The following is a 22,211-nucleotide window of genomic DNA, read 5'->3' as shown; positions in this document are numbered from 1 at the left end:
AGAAAGCCAAGATACCACCTTTCACCCTGCTTCCAAGAGCCACGTTTTCCTGCAAACTTATTACACCTTCAGCCCTGAGAAGAAATACAGGAAGAAAAGAATCCCCCACGCTGGTTTTGACTAAGGGTCAGTCCTGCTCCCTCTGAATTAACAGTATGCCCTAGGAACAGGATCCAGCGTTGCTGTATTAATGGTACTTGACTGTTTCAGGTTTGGTACCATTAGTGAGCCCCTTTCTCTACGCATTAAGACACCTCAGAAGTAAACAAACGCTTGATGTGCACAATCAAAATCACTGGGGAGAAACACTGACTAAGGCACAGAAATCAAGGCTAAACATCATAGTAGGTTTGAACTGGGGGAAACACTAACAATTCACTTCCCCATAAGAAAAAAAAAACAAAAAAAACGGCAAACAATCATCTCCTCTGTATGCCAAGGCAGAAGAAAGACCATTCAAGCAACAAGCATGAGGTTTCTGACATACCTGGCTGACACCGATCTGAATGTCTCACCACTGAACAAACTGTGGTTAAACATACCAGGCACTGCAATACTTGCAGTCAATTCAAATAAGTTTAAAAAAAAAAAAAAAAAAGACATAACTTGATGCAGCAGTAGTTCCTTAACCATCATTAGAGTTGTTACAAGCTTTTTCTGAACTTCAGGTAACAATTTACATCTAATTCTTCCTCGTATTTATTACAGGAGAAAAGGGAAACCATGAGTTTCTCAGTTTACCGCCGTTTTGTTAATTATAAAGACATAATTTGCAGGGGAATATGTTAGCAATGTTCTGGGATTTCTCAGCAAAGATAAACGGGACTCATTGGATGCATCATTATAGATGTAACCCAAGAATGCCTTCCTATCGTGCCATTCCAGAGCTGCACGAGCACTGTTTGTGCCCCGTTCTAGGATTACGAGGGACACACTTTAGCAGGCGAATTTCCCTGCTCATTTTGGCAGGCTGTTCCAGAACCTGAGCTGCTCTAAGGGACTCAAAAGCTCTAATTTCCATCTACAATTAATTTAATATTAATTTTACTCTAATTTGGTTAACTCCAATATATTTTTTAAAAATATAAATATATTAAAGTACAGTTCCCCATATCTTCTTTTAAATGGGAATGCCATATGAATAACAGATAACATGCCTACACTCTGTACTATTACATTTCATCTTATTTCTACCAGTCCATGAAACACTGTCTGATATTAGTCTGATTTTGTGTTGAAGACATGTTCCAGTCTTGCGTCATCAGCAGATTTTCTTCATATCCTCCTACTTTTCCTGGCTCTGTTATTAGCTATGATAATAATATCCAGATGAGTTAATAAAGACTCCCACTAATTATCTCTTTGGCCCCAATTTTCTTCTGCGGTATGTCTTACTAACAATTTCTGGCTAGTCACTTCACTGTGCTCTTTACAATACCCTTTTACAACTCCCTTCTCTGTTCCATGTAGCCCCATGAAAAATGATAACGATAAATCTACCATCCATTCATATGTGAGCATAAGCAATAATCCCTTATGCAGCAATCAGTTTAGTTACCCTCATAATCAACCTCTGGTAAAGCTGCTTTGCATTTTCTGTTACTTCATGTACGCCTTACCTGTCCTTATGCTTTTTCCATAGAATTTACCCAGAGGCATTTCAACCCACTGTGATAAAAAACTAACCAACTTGTAATTGATCACTGTTCTTCTGTTGCTAAAGTATTGGCAGCATGTTCTGTCATACGGAAAACTGACCCTGTAGTGGTTCAATCCCAATTTAAGTTGGCTAGTTAGCGAAGGAGTAGGAAGATTATTTACGGACAACCAATGCATGAGAAGCTGAAATATTTGAGGATTGAAAGTGTTAAAAAGGGAGAAAAGCAAGGAATGGCATGGACAGTTCAGATGGACAATGTAGATGTTTATCCAAACCTACGTGCTTACCTGCAAGAAAGACACTGCTATCACAGCTTAATGCTGTGAGCACAATCTTTTATTAGATGACTCCATGGTTCTCTCCTGGATTCTGTGCTCATCCCTATCTATGTAAGCAAAACTTTGGGAAGGTCATTTCTACCTTTGCCTTAGAGGTCACAATCAAAGAAGTGTTTGAATTGCATCTTTTCTCTGAAGCACAGCTTGGCTTCCCAGAATCATTTCTAACATGAAGAGGGTGATACAAAGGTAAGTTACTGGGCCATCAAATCTACAATTTTCCCCTTAATCTTCTGCTTTGCTGCTTATCCTCTGATCCACTAACTGATGCTTTCCCCTTTTGTTCCCACCTGGGCTGTCTCTGCAAGTAGTTTAACCTTTTACAGAATATTTGCCTCATTCCCTCCTCCCCTTTTTTTCATCTTTGCCTTCCTCCCCTTCCATATACATCTTACAAAAAAAACTCTGCAATTTTAAATCATCTGGTAAGAAATTACAATCAAAATGAGGCATCAGTGACCAAATAATCCCATGTTACCACAGAAGGCCCAATTCTGCATGACCATGCATGTCCCCCTGTTCTTATTCATCTCAATGGAAGTTCCAGCCCCAAGCCCCTCACAGCATCAAGCTAAAAGATTCACCTGCCACCACCTTATACATAATTTAATGTTTGTCTGATGACATCCATTGTGTCTCAGAGCTCTCCTGCCTCCACCAATGTGAGGCAGGAGATGCTTCCCTTTTCTCTACAATCAGAGAAGGGAAACTTCACAGGACTCTATTCTGATCCCTCATTTATTTGGTCTTAGTGTGACTTAGCCATTGAGAGAAGGCTCTGAATTGAGGATCTAAAAACTGAAATTGAACTCAGACATGGAGCAGTCTCTTTCAAATCATGCAATTATTTTCACTCATATCAGTCCGTATGATGTATGGATTTATACTTCAAAGACTACTACATAAGGAACAGATTAGCGCCAATGATATGATTTGGTAGGAAAGGGGGAGGATAACAAAGAATAGAGAAAGAATAAAGGAAGGAAAAGGAAGGACTACAAATTCTTTGGAGTTATTCAGTTCTCCTTTGCTTCTTCCCTAATAGCTCTCATAAATTGTCTCCTGGTAAAAGAGAGGGAATGTAATGATTTTTCTTTGTACTTTGCTCTCCATGATCCCTCTGCAGGTACCCTGGACTTATTTTCTTGCTGGATGCCTGCACAGAAGCTATGTCCAACAGCATAAATTTGCCCTTTTCCTGGAGCCCCCAAGAGGTTTGTGTATTGTGGAGAAAGAAGGTACCAGCATCGTGCTGGAAACATAATGATACTGAGTGCTGCAACTGCAGAAGTGCATGACAGCTCAGCTCATGAGCAGCTCTAAAGCCTCTCTGCCCAGGCTGCTGTGCCATAACAGGGTCTGAATAAAGCTGGTACCCGACAGGAAAATATTAAGAAGTTCCTCAATTCTACTCTTTGCTGGTATGAGTCCTGTTGTTCAGAGCTCCCAGGGCTTTCCCCAGGGGAAAGATAAAAAAAAAAAAAAAAAAAAAAAAAGTCAGATGACCAATGTTGCATTTCCATCTAAAAAAAAAGCCCTTCTTTTGATGGCCATCACCATAAAGACTTGCCCCAGACCACAGCTTTGTGATGCATGCTGTATTTTCTTGGAAAGCATTTATAAGATTAGAATACACCTCTTTTCAGCATGCAGAGTATTGAGATATCACCTCTTAAATGTTTCCTTTATCAATATGGGATTGGCAAAACTAGGAGGAAATCAGGAAACACCTCATAACAGGTTGTGTTATGTTAAAGCCTGGGTCACTGGGATTGCTCAGGATGATTGAGTCATCAGAAGCTATCCATTAGCAACAGTTGGTAGTTGCCAGCATGTAGGTGAGTTAGGTTATAAAAAATACGTGCTCACAATATCTCACACTTGAACATACTATGAAAATTCATTCAGCTTTAGTGTTTTACCTGTAGTAAGTTCTTCATGGGATGAAACAGTCTCCTGTAGGGTATTTATTCAAAATAACTCAAATACAGCCGTTTTATTTCCAGTGTCTGGGAGAGTATAACTAACTGATTATTCCTTTCTCCCTCAGCTTCCTAGGATCCATAGCTCTGCTATGTGTGTAGCTGGGCTTTTTACTTCAAGCCCCAAATTAATACTGTTAGCTTATTCCTTTATTTTTTGTTCTGTTCACTGCATTCTCTGATGCATTAACATCATCTGTCAGATAGTGTTTATATTTAAAAAAGAAAAAGGAAAAAAAAAAAAGAGCAAGACACTGTTTTGTCACTTCTCTGAAGCAGCCTAAAATAACATGGACACGGCTGATGTTTTTTGGTTGCTGATATACAATGTCATATCATTGTGGTCAGTCCAAAACCTTATCCAGCTAATATTCTTTGCAGTACAGTCTAACAACAGATGTTTAAGAAAGAATATAGGAAACCTGACACAGATGGAAAGATCTTTCCCTTATACATGTATATCCACTCAGCTTTTGACAATGGCTTGTTCAGGAAATTACTAATGTATATTTCATGAGCAAAGTCACGTATGAGGGTGAAGGCATTAACATAGCTATTCTTATCTGCACATGTCACAGCGCTTACTAAAAAAATGAATAAATCTGTATTTCCACTTAGCTGTAGGGTAAGTCAGAAGCAAAGCAGGTCAGATTCAAAACACTTCCAAGAGATAGGGAAATACTGTTTGGTGCCTTAACAATACAGAGACGGGATGAAGAAAAATAAGTTTACAATCCAGACACAGTTAACACATTGAGAAGTAACATGGCAAAGTTAAAAATAAAAGGCATTTTGGAGGTATGCTGTTACAATGCAAGACTGATTATACCAGCTGGGTCTGCATCATCTTTTCTTACACATTTGCGTTTCTAAACAAAAACTGGCATAAGAATTATTAGTGAGTTTTGTTGAATATAGTCCAATTAAAACAGCAAAGCTTCCTAGCAAAAACAACTCCAAAAGCAGTTTGATGTGGGAGAAGGGAACAAGAACATAGAAAAAAAGATGGAAGACATAGGGTATATAGGAAGTAGGAGGTGATGAGAACTGCTATATAATTTCTTTTAAACGAACTCCTAATTCTGCAAAACACATTATCCTCCTGAGCTGCACACCCAGTAATTCATGTCCCCCTTTGTTTTCCCTTTCAGCTGAATCCCCAGCTCCTCGAATGAAGCTGTCACTTCAGCCAGCAGGTGCTTTCGTTCCCGCCTCCAACCTACAACAGTTATGACAAGAGATTAAGAAAAACAGCTACCCCGGGCAGCCCAAGCTGGTGTGTAATAAACGGTTTAACCCTGGATAAATCAAATGACAAGTGTGGGTGGCTTTGATTGAAATGACAAGGCAGTTTGTCACCCATTGTTCTGTCACAGAGATCGGCAGTACTAACATTTTCTGCTGAGTTGAGGGAAAAGCAGCCTGAAACTTGTGCGTTTTGGAGGCTCTGCACAAAAGACATTGAAAACAAAAGGGGTCAGCCTCAGCACTGAAATGCCTCTCTTGCCCTAAACAAGTCAGCAGTGGAAGAGACTTAGTTTCTAGGTTGCTCTTCCAAGAAACCACCACTGTCTTTGGAGATAAACAAACTAAAAACAAAACAAAACAAGAAACATCTTGATCTCTCTTGCTTTTAATTACCTGTAGACTTTGTCAGAGGTGCTCAGTTACTCCTTTACCATAAGGGCTGTGTTTTACTCATTGATGAGTGTTCAGTGCCATAAATCAACAGCAACTCAATTGCTGCTGTATATCATTAACTAATCTTGAGTGCCCCAGCTGGCTTGGATGACTGTTTCAGGTGTTACAGGTATACATCTTTAAATATAGCAACTGACCCCAAAAGACCGCATGCACCTCAGCCCTGCAAAGAGACATGTTTCTGTTTAATCTTAACTTCCTTTTGTGCATTAATTTCTGGAACGCATACAGTGGTACACAACCAGAAGCCAAATGAACACCTTACAGAGGCAGGTAAAGGGAACAGGCACAGAAAGAGGCATTGACTGTTTGAAACTCATGTGGCAAATCAGTCACAGCCCCCGATCCCAAAGCACTGCAAATGGAAAAGGAGTGTAACAGCTTCGGGTGACTCCCAGCAGCATGAGGGGCACAGTGGTTTTCCTTGATAAGAGGAATTAACATCACAACTTCAGACCCTGTGACATTACTGAACTTATTCATTGTAGGAATTTGAAGGCTGTGGCCTTACTGTGTTTTCGCTTTCTACACCCACACCAAGTCATCGTGAAAGCCCCTCTGGTTGTAGCCATTGCCTTAGGCTAGCACTTCTAATGGGGAAGACATTCAAAACATTTTCAGCCTCTGTGCCTGGAGAAAAATTCTGGTGGCTCTTCTGCCTCCCACTCTCCCCACTCCTTTTCAACACCTTGGAAAACCCCTGCTGTTTTAAATTTACATACCTCCGCAGTTACAGCTGCCAGCATTTTGGGTTAGTCAGATGTTCATCATCCTGCTCCTCTGCCAAGACCAGGAGCAGGCCCTGCTGAGGGTTTCCTACTCATCACTAATCCAAGGAGAGCTGGGTAGGCATAGACACACTGACCAGTCTCACAGCAAACCCCTGGGAACTTACAACCTTACTATTGCCCTTCAAACATATTTTGCTTGAAACAAACAGAAAATGCTTTTCTCTATTAAAACGTTGGCAAAAATGAGAGAATAAACCAAGGAAGTGAATTGATGCACTTTTTTTCCACTAAAGTCTTCAGCTTAACACAGCAGTTGCAGTATCGCCTTTTCAAAAGAAAAATAAAGTCAAAACAAAGATTTCCCTTCTGGCAGTAAAACAACAATCTTGTCATTTTTCTACAGAAGAGCGTGTCCGTGCTTTTGGTAGTCATTTCCATCTTGACCTTCTTCTAACATCAGCTGTTGATGTTCTGTTCTCTCAAGGAAAAGTCAACTTTGCTATTTCTGTCTTAGAGACAGTTGCCTAAGAAAAATACCATGGCCTTACTCTTGCAGTTTCCCATGCCATTAGTGTTCCCAGTAATAATTAGGGTAGTATCATAGAAAGATTCTACATTTTTGAAGTCCATTCTCAAATTTTATATCTGTTATTAGATGACTTCCCCCACCCCAACACCCTTTGTATCTAAACCTAAATGCTAACTGATGAATGTCATTGGCTCATCTCCATGTTTCTTTACACTTGTCCGTTTGAACAAGTCTGTAGAGTAACTTGACTTTTGCTTGTCCTCTTGCTCTTATCTTCTGCATGTACCCCAGACTCAAACTGACCCTCTAACAACTCTAGAAGAGCCAGTCTTCAATGCAGCTCCTACGACCAACCCATACACAATGTCAGACCTAAAGTTCACGTTTGACAGCCTGTGACAGAGATCAATAACAGGCATCCAAGAGTATAAGAACAAGATAATCTGAGTTTTAGGATCTTTCTGAACCACATAAACATATTAACTGATTTTTTGTTCTTTTATGATATAATACCTTTTAACTGCATAACCTTTCAGTATCCTGTTATGAAGCACTGAATAGAATTTAACCATATTCTATGTAATACCGGTAAGCTTGTGCAAAGGTTTCAAAGATGTCATTTCAACAAACCATACTGTTTTCCTCTCTAATCTTGGTATGAACCATTACTATTTTGAATTTTGCTAGCTCTCCTTCACTGAACTAGCTAGTGCAAATTGTCCCATGAGGCTCTTTGCTGTGTCTTTATATGCATTCTCCTTTCTCCTCCATGTCTCTTTCAGAAAGTTTGTTCTCTTCAAAATACCTTGCCCTTTTTTACATGCTGTTATTACTCCCCTCCCTTCCCTCCACCTTATTTTCCTTCTCCCTCTCTCAAATTCAAATCGGTTGATATAGAAAGATTCAGAGCAGTTTAACTTAGACACGGCGAGTTCTTGGCACTCCTGGGACACATTTAGGATTCTGCTATTTGGACTCTTAAAAACTTCAGTTAGTTTTGAAGTTTCATCCTTAATGCAAACCATCATAAATATTTGCACAAATTTAATTCTAACTTTGTTGATAGAACTTGCAGTGATCACTGGTGTTTCAGCCATGCTCTCCTGTTTTTCTACCTGTTATTTCTTGATACTGCTCATCCTGAGGTGCATCCCAGCTGTACCCAGTACAGCTCACTTCAGCCCAGTTGTACAGAAGGTCTGGCCTCTGCATGCTGGATGTGGCACTTATTTTCTGACAGTCAGGTTTTGCTTTGCCTGATGATCATTATTTATTTATTTATTTTGTTAAACTGGTGATAGCAGAGATATAGTATCTTACAATTCATCTACTACTTGCTTCAGAACTTCATTTATCTCCAGTCCTTTTTATTCTTGATGCAACAGCTTATACGGAGACACCTCTCTTATCTTAACACAGGTTTCTATTTATATTGCTGTTTTTGTTCATAAATAGCAACAAGAAACAACTTCCTCCTGCTTTGGCAGAAAACTCATAACCGAGGGTCCTGAAAAAAAACGTTTTGAATAAATAGTTTCTTACGATTTCTACTCTAGTCTTCCATTCTAATAGTCCACCACAAGTTTAGGCAAGGAAACATAATGTAACTAACAGGTAAAGCAGTTAGCATTTCTATTCCTGGCCAGAGACTTTCTGAACAGCAGTTAAATATATTGTGCCCTGATTTACCACATTATAAGAGAAAAGACAGGAACATACTACCTCAGAAGAATAGTGTGAGAACCTTCATGCTTACAAAGTACTGCAAATTTCTAAGAAATAATTAAATTAATGAATGTAATGTGGTTAGCAGCAAGTGCTGATGCAGTAAAAGATAAAAAAAAAATCTACACAGGGAGAGTAGAATGTGCTCATGAGATGATAATTGCTGAACCCTGCTAGGAACACAGTTTATTCTGCAGTATAGGTGGTGTCAAGCCACATTCCCAAATCATGTTACAGCCCGAACAGAATCAAAGGCTACCACATAATTCAGGGACAAGGTTAAGACACAATTCATTGTCCTGTCTGTGCTGCAGGACCAAAATGTGCTCTATCCATGATGTAATTGCAACTATCAAGAAGTGATTTTACTGCATAGCTTGACTGATTTTGCACAGGGGCTTCTTTCTATTTGCATTCACAAAAGAGCCCATCTACACTGAGGCTTTTAGGGGATTCCTATTCATATTGCAACACTGATACTTCCTGAGATGCTAGTAATGGTTAAAAGCCTGGTGTTGCCAGCCTGTACGATTTTCTTAAGCTGGGTGTACACGATGCTGGGTATGGTATGAAGGCAACATGTCACCCATCAAACACTACGATAGTGAGGTCTCCGCTGTTCCAAGACCTGACATGATCCTCCCACCAACAGTGGTCCTCTTGGAGGAGAAGGAAGTGACTATAGGAAAAACCTACACCTTTGGGTAAGCAACGTGAACAGAACACCGATCTAAAGGTATATTTCTTTATGGCAGAGAGCACCCTTCTCCTACCTCATCACATGGCACAACCAATTAGAATCATCTCACTCCTCATAGCCCAGCATGTCTCAGCCTCATACATACAGCCAAGTCTGATATCATAACAAATCTCAGGTGTATCACTGATGGGAAGGTGAATAACTAGAAAGGTATACTTCTACCTCTTGCTTTTAAAAGACAAAATCTAGGTAGTACTGAAGCAAGAGAGAGGAACTAGGGTAGAAACAGAGGAAGTCCCAGAAGCAGTACCACTCCCTGTCTTTGAAATAGTAATTTCAAGCTGAAAAGTAAATTTTTTATTATTCCTCACACTAGTTGAGAGAACATTCTTGCCTCTCCACTTTGAACTGCATGTATGTAAGAGCAAAATTTCACTTTCCCACCAAAAAAAAAACACAACACAACACAAACCAAACAACAACAACCACCACCATGCTGTGAATTTGATAGAAGATGAAAGAATAACAATAGATTTTGTAATTTTAATATGTACATAAATAGCAGCAAACAAACCCTTGCTAAAGATCATCTTTGTTCCTTATTACATTTACATTTTAAAATACCCTTAATAATGGAAATCAAACACATTTGAATGTTAACCTACCAAATAGCGCATATGAACTGAATGGTCTTGCACAGACCTGCTTGCGGTGCATCCTTACAAAGCCATTCACACATTTCACACATTTTTGTATTGCTGTCTGCACGTACACTCGTGCAATGACAATAGCATGTGTGTTTTTGTCCGGTCCTTGACTTATGAAGCACAGATTTGCCTCTAATATGCTTGATTAGACACTGTGTATTCTTGTGTACCTTTCAAACATGTAAACAAGAACAAAGGACTGTGGAAGATCTCCTTGGAAAACTGTCTCTTGCTCCTACATACATCCATATGATAAAATCCATTCCATAAACTCAGCAAGCTCCTCCTGAACAAGATAGCAATTTCTACTTCCCTTGCCCCGAGAATAATCTACGCCAAAACTATTCATGTAGTGCAAAACCTTCTATCCCCCTAAAGTAATTCAGCAACCAGTTTATAGTTATTTGTTCTAACGTGCACTCTCATTTTTATTTCATCCTCTCTCCTCCCAGTGTTTTAGACAGCAGCCATCACCTCTCTCAAATCCTCTGCACAAATACACAAGTTAGTGCTCTTTTACGCTCTACATACAGATGATGAAGGGGCAATGTTTTGATGAGCTATATGTAAATTCTATTCAAAGTGCCCCTTGCCTTTAGGGCTCTATTTCAAAATATTTCACGCTTTCCCCCCCCGCCCCCCCATCCCTCAGCTCAAGGCCCCAAGATTGAAAGGCTCAATAGAGTGACAGCTCTAGAAAAAAATAAAATTAAAAAAAAAAAAAAAAAGACATCCCAAGTAGGTTTCAAGCAAGCTCACACCCCTCTGGTTCTCAAATACTGCCCAGATAATAGGTAAGTGCCATGCACGGAACGTTTTCCAAGCCACATTACAGATATTACCCTGTATAAGCCAGCACACCCTGAACAAAAGCTTTGCTGAAGTATAGCTCCCCTTAGGCAACCTTGCTTCTCAGAAGCCAAAGACCAGGGAGTTCAAGACCGAGGTGCTCTATTCTGTGCCCGAGGCAAAAGAGACTACATACATTGAGCAAATAAACTGCAGCCAATCCCCAAGGGAAGCCCTTGCTTTGATGTCTGGTTAATAGTTAATGAGCAGGGCAAGTCCTCAGTAGCCAGCAGCTACCTATGAGAAAAGAAGCAGGCAGTTATAGGAAGACAGACAGCTGAGAGCTGCACTTGAACATCTCCTGAAATAGCCAGGACTATTTCCATTAAAAATAATGTATGTTTGAATTAGTCTAAATGAGTTATTTGTGGTATCACAATCATCCTGTCCCAGCATAGGTATCCTCATGGGAGGAAGAGGTGGCTGGAATAATTGTGTACATATATTTGCAATCCCGATTCTGCAGTCTCTAAACAGTAACTCTCAGGCAGGTTAAACACCACCACGCTAAGAGCTGCACCAGCGTTCACTGTTGTGCTCCTCAGTGGGCAGCAAGGGGAGCTGGAAATACTTTAAACTCTACAGCACATTTTCTAAAGATCTCAAGATGCCTTCTAAGCGTGAAATACCATATAGGCTGCATGGAACATTATTTTTTTCCTCTCTCCCCACTTCAGGAAGGCTAACAGTGAGCCCACAGATTTACTTTTCCTGTTTCATCAGTTCAATTAAATCTGGAATGGTAAAGTTTTTAAGAGAAGGAGGGCAAGAGATTTGCCATTTTCCCAACACAACCAAAAGCAGTCCTGTAAGTAGTATGAGCAACTTGCTGAATGTAGCAGCAAATTCAACACAGACACTATTTTCATTTCCTATATATAAAATAGATCACACTAGAGGATCTGAAGTGTAGTTCATAGGTCTCAGTCTTCAAAACACCATTGAAATATGCAAATAATGCTATTTGATTAAACAATTATTTGATTAAGTGGGTGTTGATACTTTCCAAGTGTTATCAACAACTTGAGAAGCAATTAAAAATTTAAGAAATATATCAAAAAAAAAAAAAAAAGCTAACAGAGCAGCCCACCTTAAATAAATTCGGACACTGGCTTATGTGGTCTTTCCAATATTGCAGTGGCTTTCTAAATGACACTCAATGAATCACCCACTATTAAAAGTACAAAACCTATGTCCCCATTTTCCCATCTTCTTGCTTTATCTACAAAAGCATTATTTCACTAAGGGGAGAACAAATCTGTGAAGCAGTGAGGATGATAGGAATTGTCAGAATTACCTCCAAATGTCTCAAACAAGATCCCAAAGTTCAAAATTCCTGATTTAAGGTTTACATTTCATTCATTTTAATTTTGCTTACTAACAGCAACATTCCTAATCTGATAAAATTAAATATATATGTATATATTCAGAACTACAACAGAACGAGATAATGTAGAGTTGAATGAAATAAGTTGAAAATAAAAACCTCAAAACAAAGCACTGCTTTAGGAATGCAATATCTAACTGCAGACATCAATAAAACCATTTTTGCAGACATCAGTAAAACCATTTTGTAAAATCATTTATGCAGGCAAATTGACAAATAAATACTAGATAGTTACTTAGAGGCATTCTTTTTCCTGGGTGTTAGACACCTTCTAATCTGAACACTACTATGTTTTTAGTATAGTATGACCCTGAAGTTTCAAGAGCTGAAGACTCCACTGGATCTGAAGGAACAGAATGAGAAATGTGTCCTTTCCAAAACTTTTGTATGTACTGCAGTCACTGTGGAGGCAGCAGCAGCTCACAGAAACATAGCTAAGCTGATTTTACACTAGCTGATAACAGCACATTTCCTTCCAGCATAGATCTTTGTGTAAATTGCAAAAATCTGGCTGAGCACTTTGGTAAAAGCCCAGCCAGTTAGCCTGAAGTAAAATCTGTACTGCTGTCATTGGAGAGCTGCCGAAACAAGACTAATTTAAAGCTAGGTTAGGTATATTCAAATAAGCACCATTTTCTAACACACTAACATGTCCCAGTTAGAAGGGGAAAGTTTGACAGAAATTAAGTATTATACCCACTTTACAGTTACAGCATATAGACAGCATATTTAGAGGTGAGGCTACCAAACCTTTTAAAATGCCTGAAGCCCTCCTTTATTGCTCCAGACAGCTCAGTGCACATGCTGGGCTTTCTCAGATTGCCTCTTCCTGATTATATTCCATGTTGCTGACTCCCTCTGGTCATATACCTTAAAGACTCGGCAGCCTAGGACCTTCTTCTAAATCTGACAGTCCTGTATAGGTGTATGTGGTTTCAGAATTGGCAGGATCATCAATATATAAGCAGATACTGATATTTGTTATTGATACTTGTAATTACATTATTTTCACGTACCTGGAGATAAGAGAATACCACTTCTATGCCCTGTTTTGCAGAAAAACTCACACACAGGAGCTTGCTTAGGGTTATGCTGTTGCTGAAATACAGTCACTTTTAGAGAAAACACACAACATTTTGTAAGAGTGGATGGGGAAACTCCCAGGTACACCCTCCCCCATGTAGCATTGACCCTAATTATAAGGCTCCTCAAAACAGGCAAGGACAACACTAAGTCTTCTCCAGAACAAAAGTACATCTACTCCATTGAGTTCTTTTGCTTTGTTTTAAAACAAACAGGTTTAAATATGTAACACTAGTTCATCAGAAACGTTTTGCACTACAAATTCTGATGACACGTTAGTTAGGGAATGTTTTTAGACTCGCATCAGAATTTCTCATCAAAACCAACGGGTGTCTCTTGACTAGCTCAGCACGTGGGAGTCCCAGCCAAGCTCCTGCTCTGAGTCAGACAGACCAAGGACTTGAAACTGGGTTTCCCTCTTCCCAAGCACAGAACAGTAATTGCTCACAGGCTACTTGGTGTCTCACAAAAATACTTTGGAAGGATTTCATTTACCCCAGTAGAAAACAGTGAAAAAAAATATCTTGGAAAGTTTAGCAGAATCATAAAATCACTTCCCTCTAAGCTTGATTTTAAACCTGGTATTTGGTCTACTAAAGCCATCATGTCTAACAAGTAGACATTTGGCTCAAGATGTAAAAAGAACAGCAAGAGAGAAAGAGAAAGGGGGCAAACTTGTTAGCTACTTCTTTGCAGCTGAGAAAGAAAATCAGATAAAAACATCTTGGAAAAGATGTTACAATAAGATAGGGCTGAAGGTTCATAGCTGTAACTTCAAGAGAGTTACAAAAACAGAAAAAAAAGTATCAAGCCTGAAAATCTGCTGCTTTTCTATCAAAAGAGACATACCTAACAGCAGTAACAAATGCATTATAGCACTGCTGGGTTTTGGGGTAAGTAGAAAAATAACATGAGTTATTAGAAGAGATTAATTTATCCGCATGAAAAGACAGGACATGGAAAATTCCAGTTCCATCTAGCTTGCATTAATACTAGAGGCATCTGAAGTTTAAGAGAATTCCAAACAAGGTAAATTAAAACTGCTTCTTTTAGAGAAATAGTTTAGTGAGAACCTCCATTTTTTAACATTTGAATCACGGAGAAAATCAAAGATGCGATTGAAAATGCATCTTCAGAAAAAAGATCAAGTAATGAACCCAGCACACGGAACTTTTCATCTCATTATATTTCAGGCAAAACTCTTAAAATAATTAAATAAAAAAAAAAAATAAAAACACTCTTGATGATCTGTAGTTAGTTTCAAACTTTTGGGGATGGAATACATTTTGAAGTTACAAGTGGTCTTCGTCCAAACTTGAGATTTCACCAGAGACAGCATTGCTAATCATCTGGGAAACAGTCACCTTAAATTACTCCTTTAAGCTCTCTCACAAAGTTTATGTATAAAAAAAATGGACAATGTTGTGCTGTTTTCAATAAAATTATTGGTTATTTGCAAGGCAAAAAGAAATCCACATGTTCAGCAAGCAAGCTGTAATTGAGCTTGATTCAGAAAGTAGAGTTTATCTGTCAAAACCAGGGATGAAAAAACAACCTGAGAACCTAAATAAATGCCTTAAGACTTTAATAGTATATATTAGATGTTCTTTTTTTTTTTTTTTAAAAAAAAAAAAAAAAAAAGTAACTGGAATGACATTTGACCCTCAGCTAGAAATCCAGATTGGTTAACCTTGCTTATCTTCTCTGGTCTGCTGGGTGTGGTTACTGTCATAATACACAACTGCTCGGTTTTACATGTAGAAGATCAATAGTGTCACAAAGTTAAAAACTAGACAATTTGCAAGTGGATATTACTCCCTTTTATTCTCAGGAAAGCAAAGGATTGGTGTTAAAAAATGTGGGCTTAATTTCATTTACTTTCACCAAAACTCTCTAAGCTCACCACCCGCAAAGATTTCATTCAGATACTTTATTCATCAGAGTAGTCCTCAGCAAAACTTACACAGAGAAGTTCAATTTCCAAAAAGAGATCAAAAGAATCAGAAGCCCATTACTAATGAAGAGTATGTTGCAGGTAACAAACATGAGGTCAAATCTATTGCTACTGTAAGCCTCCAAAGTCAGTTAGCTATCACGTGGATTGCTTCGGTTGTGTTGCATTTGTGAGTCTTCAAATCGCAACAGACTATGAAGTGCCAAACTAATACAGATATTTTGGCATTTCCTGAGAAATATGGAAAAAAAAATATTAAAAAAATCAGGAAGAAAAATGCGTGCTTACATTACTTCATACAATACCATTCCCATACAGCTCTCCTGAAAACCTAATACAGATTCCCTTGACAAGTTCTAGTCTATAATGACTAAGACTTCAAGAATGAGTTTACCCGTGGACACTAACTTGGCCAGGTATCATGCCTTCAGATAATAAACCATAAAAATAACAACTGAAAATCAGTAGCAAGAAGAAATGTGTAGAATTTAAATAACATTCTTTTAAAAATTATCAAAAGAAACTAATCTGTTTTACAAGACCTTTCATGAACAGAGGAACTGTACACAGAATAATTCACAGAATTGTTTGCTTGCTTCTTAGAAACCAGATGTCTCTGGTGTAGATAGACTCTTTTACAAGGTATCAATTATATAAGTATTTTTCTCTCTCTCTCTGTATTCTGTCTTCCTTCCTTCAGCAAATGGGTTGTAATAAAACTCACAGGACTTCATTCTGCTTTTCCTCATGCCTGCAAAAAGCTGAAATCACCTTACTTACGTAAAAGCCCAAAGCGATGATACTCTGTGAATTCACATCATGGAGAGAGAAACACAGATAAAGAGAGCAATTACTTCAGATAGTTCTGGTAAGGCTTCTTTATTGCAACAGTTTTACATGGCCAGATGGGAAATGATGTAAATTGCAACAACAGATACCAGGTAGAGACAGAAATGAGTTTTCCTACCAAAGACTTGAAGTAGGGTTCTCTGAAAGAAAAAAAAACCTAACACCTAGTGATTATAAGGCTCTAATGCATTAGATGATACAAGTCATTTTTTTTCTTTTTAAAGGTTTAAAAATCTGCTGTATTAACTGCCAGCTGCAAGATCCCAACCCAGCCACACAATTTATTTATAGCTTTAAAAGTCATCACTCAGACCATTCAGCTATTTCCGAATGACAAAACAAACATTTGAAGACTGGGAATGTGCAGTATCTAACTATAGGAAGTTGATCTCTTTCACTTAACTGATACTTGATAAGAATATTTCAAAAGGGATTCTGTCACACTGTACAAAACTCTTGCTTCAAATCGATGCGATAAAGTAATAAATTATAGTATGTTAACTTTTAGTTTGAGCTGAATTTCCGTATTAGAGAATTCAGAATTAGTATTTTTCAGGCTCTGCCCCTCTGCCCCCATACATCAATGCCTGCACAAAGAAAATCTTGATCTACTTGCAAGATCCGTGTAAGTACGAGGGCTTGCTCTCATCCATCTAATTACCAACTGGACATTTCTCTTTTTTTGCCCCCATTCTGAGCCTCAGTTTACTTTGTGACAAGATGCATGACGTGAGGAATTTGAATGAATCTGTAACACATACTTATGCATTAAATATTTGTGAAGCATTTTAATAAATATTTAGCTTTGTTTATTTAAGGTTTGGCTGTCATGGGGATGACAGCAACATTTTAAGCGAAATGAATGTAAAACACTCATACTCCTAGCTGGAATAAACTGATCATAAAATCTGAATGAATAATAGGGATTTTTTTTTTCCAATCACACAGCTCTTTCCTTTATTCCTTAGCCACTAAAAAGAAATAGCACACCTTTAGTATTCTCTTATTAATTTCTTTGGTATTGCATCTTAACCCATTAGAAAAGTGTTTCAGTTCATTACTCGTTGACTTTATTACATATATATTTGTTTTTGAGATTCAAATTTTGGGGCACTTAAGAAAGCTTTTAAAGTGTTCTCAGGTTCTACAAGTTAGATTTGCTTTTTGACCAGAAGACTATTTTCAGTGCTTGCCAACCACAAGCACTGTGGCAGGCTGGCCTATCGCTTCCCAGAAACAGCAATTGCCTTTTAAAAAAAAAGAAAAAAAAAAAAAGTGACAGGTTACATAGCTGTTTCACTCTTTTTCTGCTTCTGAGCCATGAAGGTTTGCAAAGGAAAACTTGTGATAGCTTATACTATAATTTGCTGATAAATTTTCAACTTTTTTTCCTCATCAGCTTCCATCTAATTCTAATTTATCTCACTTCCGTATTATCTGAGCTTTCGAAGAGTTAAGTGCTATCTTTATGGCTTCCCCATCATTTAGAAATAAAATAAATTAAAAAAAAAATAAAAATGTTCTTCTACTAAGAAAGAGGCAGGATGGAGATGAACATCAGTCAGGATACAGAGATGAAGTTTTCACCACGACGCCATTCCATGACAGAAGTAGGTGAAATAGTCTGAGCATTTCATCGGACTCAGCAACCTGTTTGCCAGAAGTGCTGTGTTTAACATGCTCTCACATATGGAAAGCATGCAGAGATGGGAAACTCCCATTTTTCTTAAATCTCCTTCATTCTGTGTGTCTGTTCTACCTGATTGTCTCCATTTCCAATTGGTAAGACTGAACAGAGCGAGACTGTAAAAACTTGACACACATATAATAAAATATTAGAAAGAAAATACATACAGGGCTTCAGAAGTTGATAGTTTATTCCTAAGAAACTTGTAGGAATTCAAATATGTCCAGTGTATATGGCTCAAAAATTAACATAATTTCTACCCCTTAAACAGAACTGGCATAGATATCAATGCTTGTGACCTTTGAGGTTTAGGAGCTAGATGTTTTCACTCCTATTCTTAATACCTAAATGATCAAGAGCAAAAGACCTACACATCCGTAAGTCTAACCTTCACAAAGATGGACATACCCACTGTACTTGACTAAATACATGCATTTCCACTGTCTCCCAAGATTTGTGCGCTTGAGCGAGTAGATGGAAGAACTGCAAACTAAGTCTCTCATTCGCGCGCATATTTTATCTAAGTTAGTAACTGCATATGTAACCAGTTGCATAGGACAATGTGGGATTAAATATCTCCATTGCTTTGCTGAATAAATTGGATTTGGACTGCCATGTTTTAAAAGCTAAAAATATGACATTTTTTGAAGGAGTAGAACTTAATAGAACAATATTCAAAACCAGTCTCAAAATATTACATTATACACAGGTGGAAATTGCAAAAAATTGTAAAATTTCAGCTTCTTAAAGACTCTGGACCAGCATAAATTGTTTTCTTAATGCTAAAAAAAAAAAAAAAAAAAAAGCAATATCACGACTTTAATTTAGCTGTTGACTGTCAAACACCGAAAATTAACAATATACATACAAGTACATGTGCAATCAAAGTAGATCCTTTTAGCAAGTTAAATGTTTTTTAAGTACTTTTAACAAGTTGTATCTTCCATTCATGACACTCTAGCAACATACTGTATTTTCTTGCCAGCATAGCGATTGCATTTGGCAGTCCTACATAACATACAGTCATTCAATTATACGATGAATTGAAGGAGGTATATGGTGTTCCTCTGCAGTTGTGCAAGTAAGTCTTTTTTCTTTACTTTATAAAGGGAATTTGGTTAAAGTTTGGAAATTGTGAAGAAAGAGAATTTGTTTTCTCTCTTTTTTTATTTTCAAACAGGTTTACGGGTGGTGATTGTCACAATTCAAATTTGCATGAATAATGGAAAATGACTGTCAAAAGTATTCCTCACGTGAATGTCCATTCATAAATCAAGTTCTTGTCCCCTTTAAGCTGCCAGAAAACCTCTTATTTTTCCCCCACACTTTGTGTTTTTATACACACATTCTTAAGGATACGCATAAGAGAAATATAAATATATTTTCAGATAGCTTTCTCTATTTTTTGTATACTTCCCATCTAGCATACATGAAAAACAACAAAAGGAACACAATCATTAACTTCTTACTTCATTTATTAGGAACTTTGCTTGGAAGGGTTCAGACGGAAAGCTCTTACTCTATAACAAGCATTGGAGAATTGAATATAATACTGCAAGTGCTCGACAAATGGCCCTCTAAAAAGAAAGGCTACATTTGCCTACATTTTGTTCAGTTTGCTAATGTGCTAGTCCAGTGTTGCCTTTTTTTTTTTTTTTACATGAATTATTAATGAATCATTGTGAACGGAAAAGAGAAAAAGGAAATAAAACATGTAAAATTAAACCTTTGGATTTTTTTCCTGGTCTAGCAAGAATTCAGCTAGGAGAACTTAAGAGACTGGGCACAAGGACATGGAGATAGTAGCCAAAGTTGTCTGGTTTTATTTGCTTGGGTTTTCTGGATAGTCTTGTAAACAACTTTAAGTTTACAAGTCTTATAGTTTGCAGATCTGCTAAGTCATCTCATAAAAAGGAAGGAACAAATGAACCCTAAGACCCGTGATCTGTCCATTTTATCTTCCTGTCCATGAACTGACTAAAAAAACAGCTCCTGGTATCATGACACCCAATGGGCAGAAGCCACAGTTACACAGACCAGCAAAATCTTATGAAAATAAGCTGTGCTAGTAATCTCCGTCAAAGGCTCTGGTTTCCGCAGAGTTAGCAGAAAAAAGAAGTGCACTGTCCAATTCTATTTAACAGATGATTCTGAAAAACGTGATTTTGTAAAGAAGTGAAAAACAGGGAAAGACTCTCATTGAAGAACTCTGGCATGTAAATTTGTATATGAGTGCATTATATATTTACATAAATCAAAATGTCATCAACTTTTTTTTTTTTTTTTTTTAAAAAGGGAGCAATTCTACAACATTGCCCACAGTACTGACTTACTGCTATTAAAGCCTGCCATATTTCAGACTAAAAGCTCTGTAAACTATCCAAAGATTTTTGCTATTTTGATTGTGATATTTGTTACATAAGAAGAATATTAAAAGACCTACACAAAGATAATTTTAAAAAATCATCTTCTCAGAAGTTCAAGATTTATTTCTAGATACTTTTCAATAGAAGGATTATAGGAAGACCTGAGCTAGACTTCCAGAGCTACACTTTTGTACCTTAGAAGCAGGCCACGCAGAAAACTAAACAAGCATATGATTAAACCTTTTCTCTGTAACTGCTCAAAGGTCAAGATTGAGCATTCTGAAATTTGTGGTCTAATATCAGTAATTCAAAATCAGCATCAGAATTTGTGGCCCATCTCTAGAATTATTTATTTTAAAACAAGACATTTCTCATGCCTGACGTATTTGTTTCAGTATTCAAAAGACCAAAAGGATAGTCTTTACACATTCATCAGTCCCAGTCGTGGTAGCATCTTTAGACTGGCTGCTTAGATAGTAAGCACAAATGCCTTACAATGAAGTGGAATAAATTCGTTCTAAGGTGGTATGCAGCTTACTGACTCTCTATCCACTCTGAGCTTGTTTTATGAAAACTTTATAAAAGTTTACTTTATGCTAAGAAGGCTTGAAAACACTCCATGAAGCATCAGATCTTTGTTCTGTTTGAGCTGAAAAGCCTCATCCGTTCAGTCTCACCTTCAAGCTAAGTTCATGGTGATCTTACATGTTATTGTGTATTTTGTATAAATAACACAGCAACAATCCCACAAATTTTGTGTTACCTTTCTTTTATACTACCTATACTCTTACATTAAATACTACTACCCTTTGAACTATTGTGGCTACCCAGTGAAAAATACTTCCCCTCAAACTTATAGGCAACCACTTCAAATCAATGACAAAGTAACATGTTCAAAATTTGATCCCATATACTCTTTCCTAGTGTGAATACTCCAAGAGCTGTGCACAAAAGACTCTCATAGGGCTCTAGCCATCTGCAGACTATTACATATTTTTCAGTAAAAGTCTTCTCCCCCAGAAGTACAAATAGGAGCCTGAAATATTGATATATTGGACAGAATAAAAGGAGAAAATGCAGAAAGGTATTTTCAGATACTATTTGAGCTAAAGTAATTTCCTCAACTTCATAAAATATTATTTTTTTCTTGAGAAATCTTAAGGCTGTATACACTTCAAAACTGTTTCTCAGAGATCGAGGAAAAGGAGTTTCTATTCTTTGTTTATATCTTGGACCCGCATCTGTGTATACAAAGCAACATACAAAATGCAGTATCAGAAAGGGACACAGGCTTGTTAAATGCAGCACAAACAGAAGGCATACTTACCACAGAGAATGCGACTGTACTTAGAATCTTCCTGAAACAACGTCCACAGATTGATAGAAATGGTGCCAAAGTGGCTGCGAAATCCTTCTCTGATCTCCAGAAAACTTGTAAGTAAAAAGTCCTTTGCAGTTTCCAAAGCTCTTTAGTGTAATGATGGTGTATTTGTTAAGCACTTATACTCTATACATCGGTGACACTCTTCCAGTAGATTTTGTTTCAATGCACAATCAAATGTGGCCTACTCGTATCTCATCATTGCTGACTTCCCCAAACTCAGTCTTTAGCCTAGGCCTTCCCTGGATGTATATAGTTTTCTTGCTCTTTTGATCTTCTAAGCTATGAAGAAGTACATTCCTCTCTCCCAAAAGTAATGTGACTTCTGAAGATTTGTGCATGCTAAAGCTGCCTCACTTTCTATCCAAGCAGGGTCGATATATATACCGCCACAAATCGATATATAAAGGTAAAAGCGTTTTCATTTTACACTGTGTCAAGCAGAGACAAGCATGGAGGTAAAGATACGAATGGAAGGATCCTATCCCCTTTTATCAGACATATGCTCTTCTATACCCAGCCTGCTGGCATGCATTGCCACCAACCACCCACTGCAAGTAACATGGCTCTAGCTTTACCTAA

General features: G+C 37.7%; 1 protein-coding gene across 1 annotated transcript in view; it reads right to left on the bottom strand.

Moving 5' to 3' along the window:
* Positions 1-22,211, bottom strand: part of CD247 (CD247 molecule) — a 53,200-nt gene that overhangs the window by 29,814 nt on the left and 1,175 nt on the right. The gene's annotated exons all lie outside the window — the stretch shown is intronic.

Source organism: Aythya fuligula, chromosome 1 (assembly GCF_009819795.1).
Source record: "Aythya fuligula isolate bAytFul2 chromosome 1, bAytFul2.pri, whole genome shotgun sequence".
NCBI classification, from domain to species: Eukaryota; Metazoa; Chordata; class Aves; order Anseriformes; family Anatidae; genus Aythya; species Aythya fuligula.
Note: the sequence above shows the minus strand (reverse complement) of the source record. Positions and strands in the feature narration are given on the sequence as shown.